The sequence below is a fragment of the Herpailurus yagouaroundi genome, unplaced genomic scaffold (genome assembly GCF_014898765.1).
Source record: "Herpailurus yagouaroundi ecotype Mexico unplaced genomic scaffold, PumYag 160, whole genome shotgun sequence".
In the NCBI taxonomy this organism is placed as follows: Eukaryota; Metazoa; Chordata; class Mammalia; order Carnivora; family Felidae; genus Herpailurus; species Herpailurus yagouaroundi.
Genome location: NW_024412401.1, coordinates 12,053,619 through 12,062,389, shown reverse-complemented (window position 1 = coordinate 12,062,389; position 8,771 = coordinate 12,053,619).

Genomic DNA, 8,771 nt, shown 5'->3' with positions numbered 1-8,771 from the left:
GTGTAAGAATTTCTTATGACTTTATACTTATATCCCATAGTTGTCAATTTTTCTTAGAATCTTTTTTCAACCTGGGCATTTTTGATGCAATGTATTTTTTAAAAATATTTTTGAACTGCTGTCTGGAAGTAATGATCTTAGAAATCTGACGTAATTTCTTGTGCTAATTATTCTGAATCAATGTTTTTTAACATTTTATTTATGCACTTACGTTGTACTTTTTGATACTAATAACATAGTTCATTAATTATAACATGGGTATTTGATCACATTTTAGTATTTCTGAAATCGGAGTGCATCTTCCAATCGATGATATATTATAATTGCTTTACCCGGCTGTCCACTATGATGTAGTTGCCATTGTCCTTACATGCACAAACACAAAAGCAAAAATGTGACTCACATATTTCTCTGGCTCAGAAAAAAATCCTAGAGACAGTAGTGAAGCACATTTTAACCTTTAGGAACTAAATTATTAAGGGAATGGAGGTGGAGCTTTTGAATCACATGCTGTTACCTTCTCTCCTGTAGAAAAATCATATGATCTAAGTAGATGCAGGATTAAAAAAAAATAATAATCCATCACCCATTCATGAGGAAAACTTGGAATAGATTATCTGATTATCACCTCAACTTAGTAAAGAATATACAAGAAAAAATCCTATAGCTAAAATCACATAGTGGAAAACTACATGTTTTCTTGCTAACAAAATGAAAAGAAAATGTCTCTTCTCACCAGTTCTATTCAAGATCATACTGGAAATCCTTGCTAAGATAATATATCAAAAAATAAAAGACATACAGATTGGGGAGGAAGACCTAAAACTATCTTATTCATCTATGACATGTTTGTCTATGTATTAAATCTCAAAGAATCTCACACACACACACATACACACACACACACACACACACACACACACACACACACACACACACACCTCCTAAAGCTAAAAAGCAATTGTATCAAGTTTGTTGCCTAGAAGTTAATATACAAAAGCCCACTGCTTTCTTAGACAAAATCAATGAAATACTGGAATTTAAAATTGAAAAACACCAAAGCATTTACATTAGCACCAAATAAAGTAATTATGTATAGATCTAAAAAAATAAAAAGATATAGGTATCAGATCTCTATGAGGAAAACCATAAAACTCTGATGACAGAAATCAAAGATATGAAAAAAAAAGAAGAAGAAGAAGAGCTATTACATGTCCAAGGACAGCAATAGTCAATATTATCAATTTGTAAGCTTTTCTCAAACTTACCTATAGATTCAAAATAATCACAATTAAAATCCCAAAAAGTTATTTTGTAGATATTGACAAAATGATTCTATAGTTTATATAGAGAAGCAAAAGATACAGAACAGCCAGCAGAATGTTGAAGGAAAAGCACAAAGTTGGAATATTGACACTATTCAACTTCAATACTTACTATAAAGGTATAGTAATTAAGTCACTGTGGGATTAACAAAAGAATGGACAAATAAATGGAAAAGAATAAAGATCCCACAATAGACCCTTACAGTTATAATCAGTGGGTCACCAACAAAGAAACAAAGTTGATTCAATGGAGAAAGGATGGTCTTTCCAACAAATGGTGCTGAAACAAGAAGACGGTCACATGCAAAAATGTGCAATTAAAGGAAGACCTTACACACTTCAGAAAAATTAACTAAAAGTGGTTTACACACCTAACTGTAAAATACAAAACTATAAAATCATAGAAAATAACCTGGGGGAAAAAAAAAACAAAGTGACCTTGTCTCTCACAATGACTTTTAAGATACAACACCAAAAGCATAATCCAAGAGAAAAAACAACAGATAAGCTGGACTTTGTTAAAATTAAAAACTTCTGTTCTACAAACGACAGTGTCAAAAGAATGAGGAGACAAGTCATGGACTAGGAGAAATATGTGCAAAACACACATCTCATAAAGGAATGTTATCCAAAATATACAAGTAACTCTTAAAACTCAACAATAAGAAAACCAACACTACAACTAAAAAAAATGGGGGGGGGCACCTGGGTGGCTCAGTCGGTTGAGCATCCGACTTCAGCTCAGGTCATGATCTCACAGTCTATGAATTTGAGCCCCATGTCGGGCTCTGTGCTGACAGCTCAGAGCCTGGAGCCTGCTTCCGATTCTGTGTCTCCCTCTCTCTCTGCCCCTCCCCTGCTCATGCTCTGTCTCTGTCTCAAAAGTAAATAAAAATATTTTAAAAAATTTAAAAAAATGGGTCAAGAACCTTAACAGATACCTCACCATTGAAGATATACAGATGATAAGCAAATGAAAAGATGTTCCACATCATATGTCATTAGGATGCAAAGCAGATGAAAAGACTAATTTAAAAAGACATATGCACCCCTAAGTTTATTGCAGCACTATTTACAATAGCTAAATATGGAAATAACCCAAGTGTCCACCTATAGATAAACAGATAAGAAATGGGACATATTTATACAATGGAATATTACTCAGGCATTAAAAGGATGGGATCTTGCCATTTGTGGCAACAAAGATGGACCTAGAGGGTATTATGCTAAGTGAAATAAGTCAGAGAGAGATAAATACCTTATGACTTCACTTCTATGTGGGAAATAAAAAACAAAATAAATAAACAGAAAACAGAATCATACCTATAAATACAGAGAACAAAATGATGGTTGCCAGAGGGAAGGGGGATGCAGGGATGGGCAAAATCAGTGAAGGGGAGTGGGAGATACAGACTTCCAGTTACGGAATGAATATGTCACTCTACTAAAAGGTGCAATATAGAAAATACATGTAATGGTATAATCATGGTGACACATAGTAGCTACACTTACAGTGAGCATTCCAGAATATATGGAGTTGTTGAATCATTATATGGTATACCTGAACCTAACCTAATGTTGTGTGTCAATGATACTAACTTAAAAAAAAATCAAGGGAATTTACTTGAAAAATTTCAATTCATTCTGAACTTCATGTATGAATACACATAAAATATTTTCTATGAAATATGGTATTTCTAAGTTCAGATTCATAAACCAATTTGAAAAGTAAAAACTCCTTTTCTTCAGTTTACTGAAAAGTACATTTTCAGTAAAAATTAAAAATTAAAACAGCAATAAACATAACCTATTAGGATGGCCAAAATCCAGAATACTAAGAATGCCAAATGCTGGTGAGCGTCTGGAGCAACAGAACACTCATACGTTGCTGGTGAGAATTCAAAATGGTACAGCCACTTTGGAAAACAGTTTGGTAGTTTCTTATAAAAGTAAACATACTCTTACCAGACACTTCAGCAACTAAGTTCCTTGCCAAAACTTGGAAGCACCCAAGAAGCCTTTCAGTAGGTGAAGAGAAAAATGAACTATGGTACATACAGACAAGAGGGTATTACTCAACACTAAAAAGAAATGTTATTAATACACAAAAAGACCTGGAGAAATCTTAAATGTATACTGCTGGGTCAAAGAAAGCCAATCTGAAAAGGCTACATACTGTACGATCCCAAACACAGGACATTCTTGAAAAAAGGAAAACTATGGAAACAGTTAAAAAAAAATCAGTGGTTGCCAAGGGTCCAGAGGTGAGGAAAGGAGAAATGAACTGATGGAACTCAAGAGATAATTTTAGGGTAGTTGAAGTATTCTGTATGATACTGTGACATTGTAATGGTAGATACAGGTCATTAGGCATGTGTCAGAATCCACAGAAGGTACAACATAGAATCCTGATGTAAACTACAGATTTTAATCAATAATATCGTATCAATATTGGTTTCTCAATTAGAACAAATGCGTATGCATATGTTAATAATAGAACACACCGTATGTTAATGGGTGATGGGAACTCTACTTTCTGCTTGTTTTTTTCCGTAAACCTGAAACTTTTTTTTAAGACAATGGGGAAACAGAGTACACAAGTTTAGAGTAACAGAGAGACAGAGAGCCTAGTACAGTTAGCATATAGCAAGCCCAAGGGAGAGTGGTGCAAAATGCTGCTTAGCCATGGGGACCAAATCTAAAGAGTTTGTACTCCATCAAACTACAAGCTATTGTAAATAGTGCTGCAATAAACTTAGGGGTGCATATGTCTTTTTAAATTAGTCTTTTCATCTGCTTTGCGTCCTAATGACATATGATGTGGAACATCTTTTCATTTCACCATTGAAAAGTGGTGATACGATTGACTTGTGATACAATAAGAAATGTGTATTTGGTCTTTGTCCCCAGTTTTTGACACAGAGCTCTAAATCCTGTGGATTTTTAGGCACGACAGGAGTAACTTTTGTTTCAATAAAGTTGCTCTTGATGGGTCTCTGGACACCTTCTGGATGGGGGCTGGTTGCAAGAAGAACCAACCATGTGATTAGAGAGTTGGAACGTTTAGCCTTACACCTGGACCTCTGGAGAAAGGAAAGGGACAAAATATTAACCCAATCACCGATGGACAATGACATCAATCATGCCTATGTAATGAAACTTTCCTAAAAACCCTAAACAGAGTTCAGAGAGCTTCTGGTTCTGGTGAATACATCCACATGCCAGGAGGTTGGCATACCTCAACTCCATGGAGAGAGAAGCTACTGTGTTTGGGACCCTTCTGGACAATGCCCTGTATATCTTTACCATTTAGTTGTTCCTGACTTCTATCTCTGATAATAAACCAGTAATAGTAAGTAATGTGTTCTCCTGATTTCTGTGAGCCATCGTACCCAAGTTGTTAAAACTGAGGAGGGGGTTGTGGAGTGCCTGAGTTAAAAACCGACTGATCAGAAGAACAGGCGACAATCTGAGGCCCGTGAGTGGCAAGTGACGTGGTGGCAGCCTCGTGGGACAGAGTCCTTAAGCTATGGTTTCTGTGCAACTACAATAGTTAGTGTCAAAACTGAATCGAATTGTAGGACACAAAGTTAGGGTCCAGACAGTTGGAAAATTGGTCAGTATGGGAATAAATCCCCACACATTTGATGTCAGAAGTGTGTGTAAAAACAGTACAGACAATCTAAGACCCTCAAAATTTTGGCAACAGAGTTTGGGAAAACATTAATGGTGAGGAATAAAGGGAGCAAATAGGTGGTTACTGCATCAGAAAAGGTTTCAAACTAAGTGTAGATAGAATTTTCATAGAAATCCTATTAAATTTAAGCCCTCAGAAGGATCTCATCTTTGCAAATAAAATGGGAGTGTTACGTATTTCTTAAAGACAAGGTAGGGACACTATGAACTGCATTACAAAAAGGGCTATAAACTCTAAAACAGCAACAATAGCAAATTTGATCCAAGCTTATAAGCCTGAACTCTTAACAGAGATATGGACTCTGTGTCCTTTCAGGAGAGTAGAGAAAAATCATAATCTAGATGTCAGATAAAAAAAAATCTGGTAACAACTGCTTGGAAAATGTACACAGTAGACATTAATGAAGTTGAAACAAATTTGGAAGTAAGTGCTATTAATAGGAGTACTTTTTCATATCATCATCTGAAGATTGATATAACCTGGAAAAGTTACTGAAAACCAATTATGCTGAACCAAGTTAACTTGAGTCCTTGAGCTCAGGACTCGGTGTTTTATGTGCCCCAAGTTGAGACTTTATGTTTCACTGTGTTAACAGGAAGGACATCATTGTCAATTTTAAATTAAGATAAATAGTCAAATTTATGTTATTTTTATCCACAGTGATGATTCTTTTATTTGTTAGCTGTCTTGAACTCAATGCCTTGATCAGGTAAACTCTCCTTGACAATTTAGGTGGCAGTGTGGAGTTTCCAAGTTTATTTGATATGCAATTTAATTGGCAATGTAAGTAGTATTATGGAGAGTTTTCTAATTTCATATTGAGCTTTCCAATTTTACACTGATCTATTTACATGTTTTTGGAAAACTATAGCAACTCCAAGAGTACCCAGAGAATTGGATTCTAGAACAGTAAGAGCCCAAAGACCCCTAGTAAGGGACAGAGTGGGACATCTCAATGAACCTCTTTCCCAAATAAGAATCTTTCAAGTCGTAAGAAGAACAATAATCTCAAACAAAAGAGAGAAATGTAGAAACACTGATGTATTTAAGGGGAGGTGGAGGACATGACGTATATTAAGTGTTGGAAAGTTAAAGGGCACTTAGAGACGTCTTTTAAGAATTTCATGAAGGCATGATCTATTCTTATTCTGTTGAAAAGAAAACTAAGGTTCCTGTCCAAGATCACACAGACGGTAAAAGATAAAGCTGAGATATAAACAATTTGCAGAACTGGTTAATTCATCAACTCATCAGGTAACAGCCAAATGAATAAATGTTAGATATATAAACATCGCTTTTTACTTGCAAAGTGGCAAAGGGTATGCCCACTGTTGGAGCATCTGTGACAGGACCTGCTGCAAGCTCTTTCTCTTTCAGTGTCAATGAACAGTCACTTGCAATCTGAAATGGAATTACCTCTTCTATAGGTCATCCTGATTGGAGCATGTTAGAGATCAGTGCTCTAGCCAAGCTACTGAAGTAAGGCTTCCAGCCAGAGACGAATCTGCTCCGGTAGTTTGGTTTCACTCTTTGAAATAATTTGGTCACACGCTGGCCTGACAGGATACCCACATGTTCATAAAGTATGAAGGCATGATTTCTTTTCATTTCAACTGCTTTCAGAGGCAATGGAGATATTGCAACTGAACTAAAATATGCTGCGAAAGTCAGGATAATGATTCAATTTGTACAGCCTTTGATAATAGATTTTCAGGTCAAAGGAAGACATGGCGAGGAAGCAGTACCTGGTCAAATTGTCTCGATCTTAGTTTAATATGACAGTGAAGAGATGGAAATCTGAATTATCATTAAAAACGTAGAACAATATGGGAAACAAAATAGATGGATGCCATACATTTGTATATGTGCATATATATAGTAATATTATTTATATTTATATTTTATACATATATATAATACAGGAAGAAAGAACTTATGCTTTTTGTTAAATGCATGGCTTCTGAGTTGCAATTTCACTGATGTAGGAAAAATTAGAATTAACTATAGAGTATCCACAGGACTCAGAAGAAATCACGTAACAAAAGCTGTAACTTTAACAGCAAAATCTATTTGAAACAAATAACGGACTGGCATTCATCGAAACACTTTCCATGCTTTATCATATTGAAGCCTCAGCAAAGTCTTTATTAGGTCAATATCAAGGTCAATATCTTTTCTCTTGATGTTAGAGAAAAGACATGACACGGTAACTAAGTGTAGACTCCAGAAGTTCAAATCCCAGTTCCTCTACTAATGAGGTTCCTGTGTAACCTCAGGCAAGTCACTGTTTCCTCATTTACAAATTGAGATCCACTGTGGTCATAATTATTTCTTTAGCTTGTTAGGATGTTTAAATGAGATAATGCATGTGAAGTTCTTCAGAGCCCAAATCCTGGCCCAATTAAGTGCTTAGTGAAACATTTTTATTCTCATGTCATCATTTACAGATGAAAATTTGAGAGACAAGGAACTTGTATAATGTCACAGCATTGGAAGGAGACAAATCTAAAACACTTAACAGAAATCACTTTGTAATCTCTGGAACATCACATGGAAACATGAAATCTAACATCATTATTATTCCCTTTTTTGATACTCAAAAACCTACCTAACCTCATCCTCCTTTTTGATAAATGAAGCATCTTTTAGGCTAATATTAAAATAGCACTTTTTAAACTCATAAGGATCAAATCAATCCAATTTTTCTCTTTCCCCAAATATTTAGATTTCTCATTTACATAAACTATAGAACACAAAATCAAACAGCTCTGATGTCTGAAAAGTATAACAAAATATGGGATTTTTACAAAATTAATATCCAAGCTACCATTTAACTCTTTTTCTTTAAAAATTAACTTTTAAAATGATAGCCTTATGCCAAATTCCACTAATTCCTTGATTAATTTGAATTACCCACATCCCTCACTTTAATCAAATCCAATGCCATAGTTACAATCATATCCCACTTGACCTCCTCACACAGACTGACCTGAATGATAGCTCCCTATTTCTTTATAGAACCTTCTCTAAACTACTTTTTTATATCACACTGTTCCTTCTTGGTCTCCTTTATGTATACCTCAAATTTTTCCTTAATTGCTAATGATGTAAGGGTTTGTTTTGGCCTGTTGTCGTCCTTGTTTTCTCTATCTGTACGTTCTTACCAAAAAAAAAAAAAAAAAAAAAAAAAAAAAAAAAATCAGAGACTGTGGTTTCAACTGTTTCTTTTATGCTGATGAGTTCAAATATCTCTTTCAAACCCCTCAAATTCCCAGCTCTTCCCCATATGTCTAACTACACACTAGATATTCCTACCTTGAAGTTTTGCACATAGTCTAGCTTAACCTATTTATAATTGACCATTGATTATCTATAAAATTCTGCCTTTTTCTCCTTTCTATTTCACCATAGACCTGGTCATTCACATCAGAAAACTTAGAGTCAAATTCACCTCCTACTTATGCCTAGTTCCTCATTGTAATTAATTTCTAAGTATCAGTGATTCTGCCATAAAACTATCACATAAATGTACCTTTACTCTTTCATCTTAATGAAGGCTGTCTGTGTTCAGAATCACACAAATAGCTTGAATTATTTGGATATATTCTAAATTCCTCAGTCTGGTCAGGCTTCATGTTTATGGTACAGTCATCTATAAGGAAACTAACCTGCCACACCTTTACTAAGAAACATATATTGTATCTGCCCTATTAAGTGCTGTATTAAACACAGACACATTGTCTTGTCAT